Source organism: Piliocolobus tephrosceles, chromosome 19, assembly GCF_002776525.5.
Source record: "Piliocolobus tephrosceles isolate RC106 chromosome 19, ASM277652v3, whole genome shotgun sequence".
Taxonomy (NCBI): Eukaryota; Metazoa; Chordata; class Mammalia; order Primates; family Cercopithecidae; genus Piliocolobus; species Piliocolobus tephrosceles.
The window spans coordinates 22,357,651-22,369,255 of NC_045452.1; the positions used below are offsets into that span (position 1 = coordinate 22,357,651).

The window sequence follows — 11,605 nt, forward strand, 5'->3', positions numbered from 1 at the left end:
AGAGGTTGAGTTACAGATATAAAGAAATAATAATACTGCTTTCAAACCTGACTTAGTTGATAATTCATAAATTCCTAGTCTCAGATCACCTACTCTGGATCTTGGACCATCACTGTGACTTCTAAAATCGTCAAATACCACTGAGTAATCGCATATCAGCACTTTCTACTTAAACTATTTTAGAAGAAGCTCAATAATGCTGTAACTTTATTTATTTATTTATTTATTTATTTTATTTTTTCGAGATGGAGCCTTGCACTGTCACCCAGGCTTGAGTGCAGTGCCACAATCTCGGCTCACTGCAACCTCCGCCTCCCGGGTTCAAGCAATTCTCCTGCCTCAGCCTTCCAAGCAGGTGAGACTACAGGCGCATGCTGCCACATCCAGCTAATTTTTTTTATTTTAGTAGACACGAGATTTCACCACATTGCCCAGGCTGGTCTCAAACTCCTGAGTTCAGGCAATCCACCCACCTCGGCCTCCCAAAGTGCTAGGATTACAGGTGTGAGCCACCCCGCCTGGCAAAAGCTCTAACTTTATAATGCTGAGGGGCAATCAGCTGTCCTCAAATTTAAAGACACAAGTAAGCTCATGGGCTTATGTATAGGGACATGAACAGAAAAAAACAGAAATTTTAAAAAAGAAAACAGAAAAAAACAGAAATTTTAAAAAAGAAAACAGAAAAAAAGTAAAATATGTATTTTATACCATGGCTCAACCCCTTTTTATTGACTACTTCTCTATACCATTCCCCACAAGCCCCTACCATGTGTGTTAGGTACACATGTGAACATCTTCCCTTAACTGAACAACATAAATTGCCTTTCAGTCTTATGGAACTCAAGAAGACCTCCTGGGGTAGGCTGGGTGCAGGGGTGCACGCCTGTAATCCCAGCACTTTGGGAGGCCAAGGCGGGTGGACCACTTAAGTCAGGAGTTCAAGACCAGCCTGGCCAATATAGTGAAATCCCGTCTCTACTAAAAATACAAAAATTAGCTGGGCGTGGTGGCGCACACCTGTACTCTCAGTTACTCGGGGGAGGATGAGGTGAGAATTTCACTCGGGCCCAGGAGGCAGAGACTGCAATGAGCCGAGATTGCACCACTGCATTCCCGTCTGGACAACAGATCGAGACTCGATAATCCCTCAAAAAATAAAATAAATAAATAAATAAGACCTTCTGGGGTAGACCTGACTTTCATTAATTCACTTAACAAATGCATAGTGATCAGGCACTGTTGTAGGTACTGGGAGTACAACAGACAGAAAATATTTCCGCTTTCGTGGGCCTACATTAAGTGGGAGAGACATAAAAATGAAAATAAATACACAGTAAAAAGTTTTCAGAAAACTATAAGCATTACGTGCCTGGGGGCTAATTTAGATTAAATGACCAAAAAATGTCTCATTGAGGAAGTGATATCTGAATGAGACTTGTATAGCCAACCCTTATTATAAATGAGGCACTGTATGTGTATGCATTCAATCTTCACAACACTAAGATGTATATTTACCTATATCATCCATAATTTTTTACAGTTGAGGAAACTGAGACACTGAGAGGTTAAATACTTGATCCTGGGCAGTCAAGCTTCAGAATTCATGCCTCTATGACTCTGCCTGAACTTGACAAGAAACAGCCAGTCATGCAGAGGAAACAGCATATGCAAGTTAAAAGGCCATGAGGCAGGAATGAGCTTGGCATCTTGAAGGAACTAAATGGCTGGCATGGCCCAAGAGGAATGGACATAAGTATATTCTATAAACAACTGGATGCCACTGGGAGGTTTTACACAATGGAGAGATATGATCTATCTTTTTAAATAATCATTTTGAGGACTGGGCATGGTGGCTCATGCCTGTAATCCAAGCACTTTGGGAGGCCAAGGCTGGTGGATCACTTGAGGCCAGGAGTTTGAGACCAGCCTGGCCAACATGGTAAAACCCCATCTCTAGTAAAAATACAGTTAGCCAAGCGTGGGGGTGACTGCCTGCAATCCCAGCTACTAAGGACGCTGAGGCAGGAGAATCACTTGAACCCAGGAGGCGGAGATTGCAGTGAGCCGAGATCACGCTACTACACTCCAGCTGGGGCAACAGAGCAAGACTTCGTCTCAAAAAATAAATAAATAATCATTTTGACAGGTGTGTAGAGAAAGAATGATAAGGGAGCTGTTCACCTTAGCCTGCCACCTGACTCTCAGTTTGGTATAATTTACCATTCTGCCTGGCCCCCTAATAAAAATGTAATAATGTTGTTTTGACCTGTGTCTCAATGTATCACTGAGTTTGGTGATGCGACCTTGAGTAAGTCACTCTGAATAAACATTTGTTATTGTTATCTGTCCTATTACCATAAAGGGTCTTATAAGAAGGTACTCGGAAAAGTAGAGAGATTAACTACAAGGTAATATTTTCTTGCAAACATTTAACAGAAATTTGACAATTTGCCTTAAACTCCTCCCCCACCTCCAAAAAGGCTGCTTGAAAATTAAAGCACTATTTTGACAAGATGACTTCATTACATTCCTTGAACTTTACTCATGCCCACAAACACTACAGGTATGCTTTCCTTATGATTCTCAATCCTTTTTCTATGGTGTTCAAACGTGTTCCAATTTTTAAAGGTGGAATTCTATTTGTCTTCTAGAGAGTTCTTCTCTAAGAGGCTGAGTGATGGATATTTAAAAGTCCACATGCTATGTATAAGAGACCTGGATAAATTTAAATATGATTAACTGCACATATTTTGTGTATTCACCTACAAAATTATGTAATCTGTTATGACACAATTTTCAAGTTAGGAATTCTTCAGTCAATTCTACTCTTACACCAAAACTCCATGCAGCAATCAGCCTAGGCAACCTGAAATGTTGCCAGGCCACAGAAAACCTGCCACAGTAAGAAAATCTGCCACACAGAAAATCTACAATAATAATTCTGTTCAGGTATGAATCATATAAAAAAGACTATTTTTGAAAATATTAACTTTGGAATGAAAAACTTGTTGAGACAAATCTCACCTAGCATAAAGACAGGCAGTAGTTTGGGGGAAAGGAAGACATTTATAGTATTGTGCTTTGTTTTCACATGACAATGGGGCATTTGAAGAAAAGCCCTATTTTCCAGTGCCAGAAGCCTCATATCCTTAGGTTTCTCAATGACATCCTCTCTGGATAGATCAAGAATATGCTCCTACTTTATAAAAGGAACCATGAATATTTTCCTAAATTCTTGAGCAAATATTTTTAAAATACTGCAAAATATCTAGCCATAAAAAAAGAACCTGTCACAGTAACAGTATCCAAATACAACAACACACACTCAGAGGAAAGTGTATATTCAAGGTTGAAGTGTGCCTGTGGGTCAAGAAGAGGTCAAGCCTAAAGCTTCTAAGCAGCTACCAGAGCCACAATGAGGAACTCTCAAGACAATGCACACACTGATGACAGCACTGCAGCACCAGTGAAAACAGGCCATCAACAGCATGTTCATGAATTATTCTTCCAATTACACTTTAATTATAAAAACTAGCTTATTAATTAAACTAATCTACTCTGGTAAGATCAGTTACCATACAAAAGCAATGGCTCTTCAAGTTACCTTCATGGAACATGGTATAGAGTTTGTGTTAAAAATGCATTTTCACGCCGGGCGCGGTGGCTCAAGCCTGTAATCCCAGCACTTTGGGAGGCCGAGATGGGCGGATCACGAGGTCAGGAGATCGAGACCATCCTGGCTAACACAGTGAAACCCCGTCTCTACTAAAAATACAAAAAAAACTAGCCGGGCGAGGTGGCGGGTGCCTGTAGTCCCAGCTACTCGGGAGGCTGAGGCAGGAGAATGGTGCAAACCTGGGAGGCAGAGCTTGCAGTGAGCTGAGATCCGGCCACTGCACTCCAGTCCAGGCGACAGAGCGAGACTCCGCCTCAAAAAAAAAAAAAAAAAAAAATGCATTTTCACTTACTGTGGTTATTAAAGACTTTGATCAGGGCAGAACCTCTGGAAATACAATGAACCCTGACAATTTAAATAAAAACAGCTCTTCAGTCATGGCTCATTATTCTTCCTTTCACAGCCTCTTGCTTCAAACAGTATTGCTCTTAACCAATTAATATTCTGTAAAAGGTGCTGAGAATTTTTGATGGAATAAAATACAACAGATATTTTAACACCATTTTAAGCTCAGCACAATTATCTTTAAAACTTTAAAACAACGAAGGAAGACAGAGTACAGGCAAACACATCCATTTTCCAAACAAAGTAAATAATACAACTAAAGTGTTTTCTACATCACTACAGGAGTTGACACATTACAACTACACCTAAGGGCAATTATTGTAAATTTATAAAGCGCTAAGAAACACAGCAGCACTAGTCAGCAGTCAGTGCTGTACATTTTGAAAGCATCTAATGTAGGCAGCAAGCAAGATGTGGATAGCAAAAAAGAAAAGGTAAATGCACACCAGCATGAAAATCTTCAAATACCTTATGGGTAGCCTATTTAAAATAGAAAGGTTCTAAATTAATCAAGGAGAAAGGAAGAATACCAGTGATCCATATTAAAAGGTAATAATGGATTACATTATCACCTGAATGTAGTAACTCAGACGTCGCATGTAACATGGAAAAAAGAATATAATAGGAAGAGAATTATGAGCCTTTTAAAATATCAGACTACCAATAAGAAGCAGAAAATAAGGTGGGTGCAATGGTACACCAGTAGTCCCACCAGGGACACTGAGGCAGGAGGATCATGTGAGCTCCGGGGTTTGAGGCTGCAATGAGCTATGATCATGCCACTAACTCTCCAGCCTGAGACCCTGTCTCTGAAAAAAGAAGACAGCAGAGAGTAGCCACTGAGCTGAGAACTGCACCATGGCAGAAGACATCAAGACCAAAATCAAGAACTACAGGACTGCCCCTTTTGACAGCAGCTTCCCCAACCAGAACCAGACCAGGAATGGCTGGGAGAAATACCTGGAATTCCACCCCTTCAAGAAGGCAACAACTGCTAAAGGGGATAATGTATGGCCGGGTGCAGTGGCTCATGACTGTAATCCCAGTACTTTGGGAGGCCGAAGCAGGCGGATTACTTAAGGTCAGGAGTTTGAGACCACCCTGGCCAACATGATGAAATCCTGTCTCTACTAAAAATACAAAAATTAGTCGGGCACGATGGCAGCTGCCTGTAATCTCAGCTACTCGGGAGACTGAAGCACTTGAAACTGGGAGACGGAGGTTGCTGTGAGCTGAGATCGCACCACTGCAAGTCCAGCCTGGGTGACAGGGCAAGACTCCATCATTCATACATATATACATACATACAAACAAGGGAGTGATGTCTCTGTTTGTGAATGGTACCAGCATGTGTACAAGTCTCTCTGCTCTATATCCTGGGTCTCAGCCTGGGATGACCATGGGCAGAAGGCACATTTCTTGGGAAGATCTGAACTAGCTCCACCCCACCTCTCTCCTTCTCCCAGGATGGTAAAGAAGAACCTGGGTACATGGTAATCCCTACCCTGGGACCCTGAATCAAGTCTTAATAATAAAAATTCACTGGAAAAGTGAGAGGGGCAGCAGCAGGGAGTAAAAGAACCTCACTTAGTGACAGGCCTGGGAGGTTGTTGCCCAATATCCTCTCTCATTCCTTCTACCCAGTGAAAGAATACGTAAATTTTAGCTAAATGCGTATCAGAGGGAAGACTATGTTTTCCAGCCTCCCTTGCAGCTAGGTGGGGGTCTTGTGACTAGTTTAAGACAAAGGACATGAATAAAAGTATTAGGCGTGATTTCTAGGAAATGGCCTAGAAATTGTAAGAATTGAGTACATTATTCTTTAGGCACTTCTCCCTCCTCCTGGCTGGAAATGTATATGAGATGGTTGGAGTACAAGCAGCAAACTTAAGACTATGAGGAAGAGGCCACATGTTGACAATAGCAAGGCAATAAATACAGAAAAACACTAGTTCTCTGATATTGCAGGGCACCACACCACTCCTAGGCTATTTCTGGACTTCTTTATACAAGACAAACAAATAGGCTTATATCATTTTTAAAGCCAGTGTTATTTTACTTTTTTTGGTCATAAATCATGGAACATAATCCTAATAAAGAACACAGAGCCGGGAGTAGTGGCTCAAATCTGTAATCCTAGCATTCTGGGAGGCCGACATGGGTGAACTGCTTGAGCCCAGGAGTTTGAAACCAGCCTGGGAAACATAGTGAATTCCCGTCTCTACAAAAAAAAAAAAAAAAAAGAAAGAAAGAAATTAGCTGAGCATGGTGGTGTGTGCCTGTAGTCCCAGCTACTCAGGAGGCTGAGGCAGGAGGATCACCTGAGCCCAGGAAGGTTGAGGTTGCAGTAAGTCTTGATTGTGCCACTGTACAGTCTGGGCGACAGGAGACCCTCTCTCAAAGAAAAGAAAAGAATGAAGATAGACTCCCTACCTCACACCCATATACAAACATTATCTCAGAATGGATCAACAATCTAAACGTAAAAGATGACAATGTAAAACTCTTACAAGAAATACAGGTATAATCTTCACAACCTTCAATTAGGCAATAGCTTCCTAAATAAAACAAAGCACATGCAACCAAAGGAAAAAGCCAGATAAACAAGAGTCCTGGTATTTCTGTCAAAATTTTAAAGTTTTGTGCATCAAAGGATAATATCAAGAGGTGAAAAAGAAAACCCATAGACGGAAAAAAGTATTTACAAATCATATTAACTGATAAGTGATTAATATCCAGAATATATAAAGAAAGAACTCTTACAATTCAACCACAAAAAGGCAACCCAATTTTAAAATGGACAATGGATTTGAATATACATTTCTCCAAAGACAGTATAAAAATGGGCAATATAATGCCAGCACTTTGGGAGGCCTAGGCGAGTGGATCACAAGGTCAGGAGATCGAGACCATCCTGGCTAACATGGTGAAACCCCATCTCTACTAACAATACAAAAAAAAAAAATTAGCCAGGCGTGGTGGTGGGCCTCTGTAGTCCCAGCTACTCAGGAGGCTGAAGCAGAAAAATAGCATGAACCCTGGAGGTGGAGCTTGCAGTGAGCCGAGATCACACCACTGCACTCCAGCCTGGGCGACAGAGCAAGACTCTGTCAAAAAAAAAAAAAAAAAAAAGGACAATAAGCACATCAAAAGATGCTCAACATCACTAGTCATTAGGACATAACGGATAAAAAAAAAAAGAACACAGTGACATAGCACTTCATACCCAGTAGGACTGGTAAAAACAAAAAGTCAGATTATAACAAGTGTTGGCGAAGATGTGGAGAAACTGGAGCTCACATATTATATGATTCCATTCATATAAAGTCTAGAATTAGGACACATACAGAAAAATAAAGTAGATTAGTAATTCTTTGGTTCAGGGGGAACAAGGAGATAGCAGGGTAAAAGTCAAATGGTGCAGGTTCTCTCTGAGGTGATAAAAATGTTTTAAAATAAACTGTGGCAATGGTTGTATGTATCTGTGAATATACTAAAAATCATCAAATTGTACACTTTGCCAGGTGCAGAGGTGCACATCTGTAGTCCCAGGTACTTGAAAGGTTGAGGTCTGTGAATCAAGAGAGCTTGGGAGTTCAAGGCCACAGTGTGCTATAATCATTCCTATGAAGAATACAGTAATCCAGCCTGGGCAACACAGTGAGACCCTACCTCTTTAAAAAAAAAAAAAAAACATCCATATGGAATAACTGTGTAGTCTGTGAATTTTATCTCAATAAAGCTGTTTTTTTAAAAAAAGGAAATGAGTAGTTACACTTGTGTATTACTCCGTTTTCATGCTGCTGATAAAAAGACATACCTGAGACTGGGAAGAAAAGAGGTTTAATGGACTTACAGTTCCACATGGCTGGGGAGACCTCACAATCACAGCAGAAGGCAAGGAGAAGCAAGTCGCGTCTTACATGGATGGCAGCAGGCTAAGAGAGAGCTTGTGCAGGGAAACTCCCATTTCTAAAACCATCAGATCTCGTGAGACTGATTCATTACCACGAGAATAGCGCAGGAAAGACCCACTGCCCCTGTAATTCAATCACCTCCCACCGGGTTTCTCCCACAACACGTGGGAATTGTAGGAGTTACAATTCAAGATGAGACTTGGGTGGGGACACAGCCAAACCATATCAACTTACTATAACATGGATATGCCCTGAAGGCACTATGCTAACTGAAAGAAGCTAGACACAAAAGACCACATATTGTATTATCCAATTTATATGAAATGTCCAGAATAGGTAAATCCACAGAGATAGAAAGTAGATTAGTGGTTACCTGGTGTTAGGGAGAGAGAGAAAAGGGAGAGGGAAGGACTACAAGGTTTCTTTTTGGGATGATGAAAATGTTCTGGAATTGGACAGTGGTAGCAGTTGCACAATCTTGTGAAAATATTGGAAATCACTGAATTGTATTTTTGGTTTTTGTTTTGTTTTGTTTTGCTTTTTGAGACTGAGTCTTGCTCTGTCACCCAGGCTGGAGTGCAGTGGCGTGATCTCAGTTCACTGCAACCTCTGCCTCCCGGGTTCAAGTGATTCTCCTGCCTCAGCCTCCCAAGTAGCTGGTACTACAGATGCGTGCCACCACACCTGGCTAATTTTTGTATTTTTAGTAGAGACAGGGTTTTACCATGTTGGCCAGGCTGGTCTCAAACTCCTGACCTTGAGTGATCTGTCTGCCTTAACCTCCCAAAGTGCTGGGATTACAGGCATGAACGACCGCACCTGGCTGAATTATGTACTTCTGAAAGGTGAATTTTATAATATGTGATTTATATCTCAATTTTTAAAAACAAGAGCCAGGTATAGAATCCCATGCCTGTAATCCCAGCACTTTGGGAGGCCAAGGCAGGAGAATCACTTGAGCCCAGGAATTCAAGACCAGACTGGGTAACAGAAGCCCTGTGTCTTTAAAAAAAAAAAAAAAAAAAAAGATAATCAGTAGAAGATCCAGATGTAATAAATATTTTGGCTGGGTGTGATGGCTCATGCCTGTAATCCCAAACTTTGGGAGGCTGAGGTTGGAGGATCACTTGAAGTCAGGAGTTTGAGATCATCCTGGGCAACATACGAAGACTCCATCTCTATTTTATTTAAAAATAATAATATTTTTACTACTGCATCAAGGTTTTGTTGTTTTTTTTAATAGAGATGGGAGTCTCACTATGTTGCCCAGGCTGGTCTCGAATTCATGGGCTCAAACGATCCTCCTGCCTTGGCCTCCCAAAATCCTGGGATTACAGGGATAAGCCACTATGCCAGGTCTCCGCATCAAGGACATCCGTAAGTGAAACTATTCTTTTTCTTTTCCTGTGACTGCATGGTGGTAAAAACAAACAAACAATGACCATGATACAGTCTGGTGCTAAGGTGCCAGCAGTCTTACCCATCATTGCTTTTGCATCATCAGTGAAAAAAGTAATAACATTTTAGCATTATCATAAAAACACAGTTAGCCCTCTGTATCCATTGGTTCTGCTTCTGTGTATTCAACCAACCACGGATTGAAAATATTCATGAAAAAAGTGAATGGCTGCATCTATACTGAACATTTACAGACTTTTTTTCTTACCATTATTCCCCAAACAATACAGTATAACAACTACAGCATTACACTGTATTAGTTACTGTTATTATTTTCTTTTCTTTTTTTTTTTTTTGAGATGGAGTCTTGCTCTGTCACAGAGGCTGGAGTGCAGTGGTGTGATCTCGGTTCACTGCAACCTCCACCTCCCGGTTTCAAGCGATTCTCGTGTCTCAGTCTCCTGAGTAGCTGGGAGTACAGGCATGCCCCACCACGCCGGCTAATTTTTGTACTTTTTGGTAGAGATGGGATTTCACTATGTTGTCCAGGCTGGTCTCCAACACCTGGCCTCAAGAGATCCACCCACCTCAGCCTCCCAAAGTGCTGGGATTACAGACATGAGCCAACACACCTGGCCTATATTAGTTATTATAAGTAATCTGGAGATGATTTGAAGTATATGGGAGGATGTGTGTAAGTTATATGCAAATACTACACCTTTTTATATAAGGGACTTCAGCATCCATGGATTTTGGTATCCAGAGCGGGGTCCCTGGCACCAATCCTCCATGAAAACTGATGAACAACTATAGTTGTGAACTTGTGACAACCAAAAGTGAATCAGGGACCACCAGCAGTCCATCTGCAGACTCCACTTTGTGAACTCCTGGACCAGACTATAAACTAGAAACAGGAACCCAATTTATTTACACATGAGGCAGTATTGTGTGTTAGAAAAGTAGCATGGGCTTAGGTTCAAATTCCAGAACTGCCATTTAGGTGATGAGAGCTTAACTCCTCCATGCCTAAGCTTCCTGTAGTATAAAATGAGGATCGTACCTACTAACAAAGTTACTATATGGACTAAATGAGATGAAGATCTAAAGTAACCTAAGACTATCTGAAATTTAACAGCTGTTCAATAAATGTTAACTCCTTTCCCTGTTTTGTTCTCAACCAGCTCGTTCAGTCCCTTGCACACAGAAGATGCGTAGAATTTAATTAGTACCTCACGGAGATCTATATAAGTCAAAGTTCTAAGATAAAATATAAATGCTAGATTTAGATATAAAATATTGAGATATGCTCAGGTGTTTCTCAGAAAAATATTATAGTCAGATTAAATTTAAAATTAGAAAAGGATCTTTTATAAAATGAGTCAAATATTTAAAAACTTATTTGCTTTCCAGGTGAGTAGTAGTACAAAGTGAAATGGTATGTTAAATGACACAATGTTCCACATCTTTGAATCAAAAAGCTTTCACAACCTGCGTTATCTCTATAGCTCAACTATTTGAAATTCAGGAGATATAAACAATCCATGGTGACTCTTCTTCAGCCAATATGGTGAAGAACACCACCATTATTTTAGTCAAAGCATCTGATTTTACAAGCCAACATCATCACTTACTACCAGGGTGTATGACCATAGGTTATTAGGTTGATGCAAAAGTAACTGTGGTTTTTTTACTTTCAATAGCAAAACTGCGATTACTTTTGCACCAACCTAGTATTTATCCCAATGAGTATAACAACTCTCACGAGTTAACTGTGAGGACTGACTGACATACTACCTAAGAAGCACTAACAATGCTAAGACAGTAAGAGCTCAACAAACACTAAGCATTTTTTTCTAATTTAAATATACTCAACTGATATTTTTGTAGCATTCTTACATAGCATCTTGGCAACATGTACAGATTTTTTTTGTTTGTTTGTTTCTTTGTTTTTTTGAGATGGAGTCTTGTTCTGTTTCCCAGGCTGGAGTAAGTGGAACGATCTCGGCTCACTACAACCCCTACCCCCTGGGTTCAAGCGATACTCCTGCCTCAGCCTCCCAAGTAGCTGGGATTACAGATGCGCGCTACCACACTCAGCTAATTTTTCTTTTTTTTTTTTCTTTTTTTTTTTTTGAGACGGAGTCTCGCTCTGTCGCCCAGGCTGGAGTGCAGTGGCCGGATCTCAGCTCACTGCAAGCTCTGCCTCCCGGGTTTACACCATTCTCCTGCCTCAGCCTCCCGAGTAGCTGAGACTACAGGCGCCCGCCAC

General features: G+C 40.8%; 1 protein-coding gene and 1 pseudogene across 3 annotated transcripts in view; one reads left to right on the forward strand and one right to left on the reverse strand.

Moving 5' to 3' along the window:
* Nucleotides 1-11,605, reverse strand: part of MRTFA (myocardin related transcription factor A) — a 222,449-nt gene that overhangs the window by 146,699 nt on the left and 64,145 nt on the right. The window lies entirely within an intron of this gene.
* On the forward strand, nt 4,880-5,454 carry LOC111548979 (annotated as a pseudogene).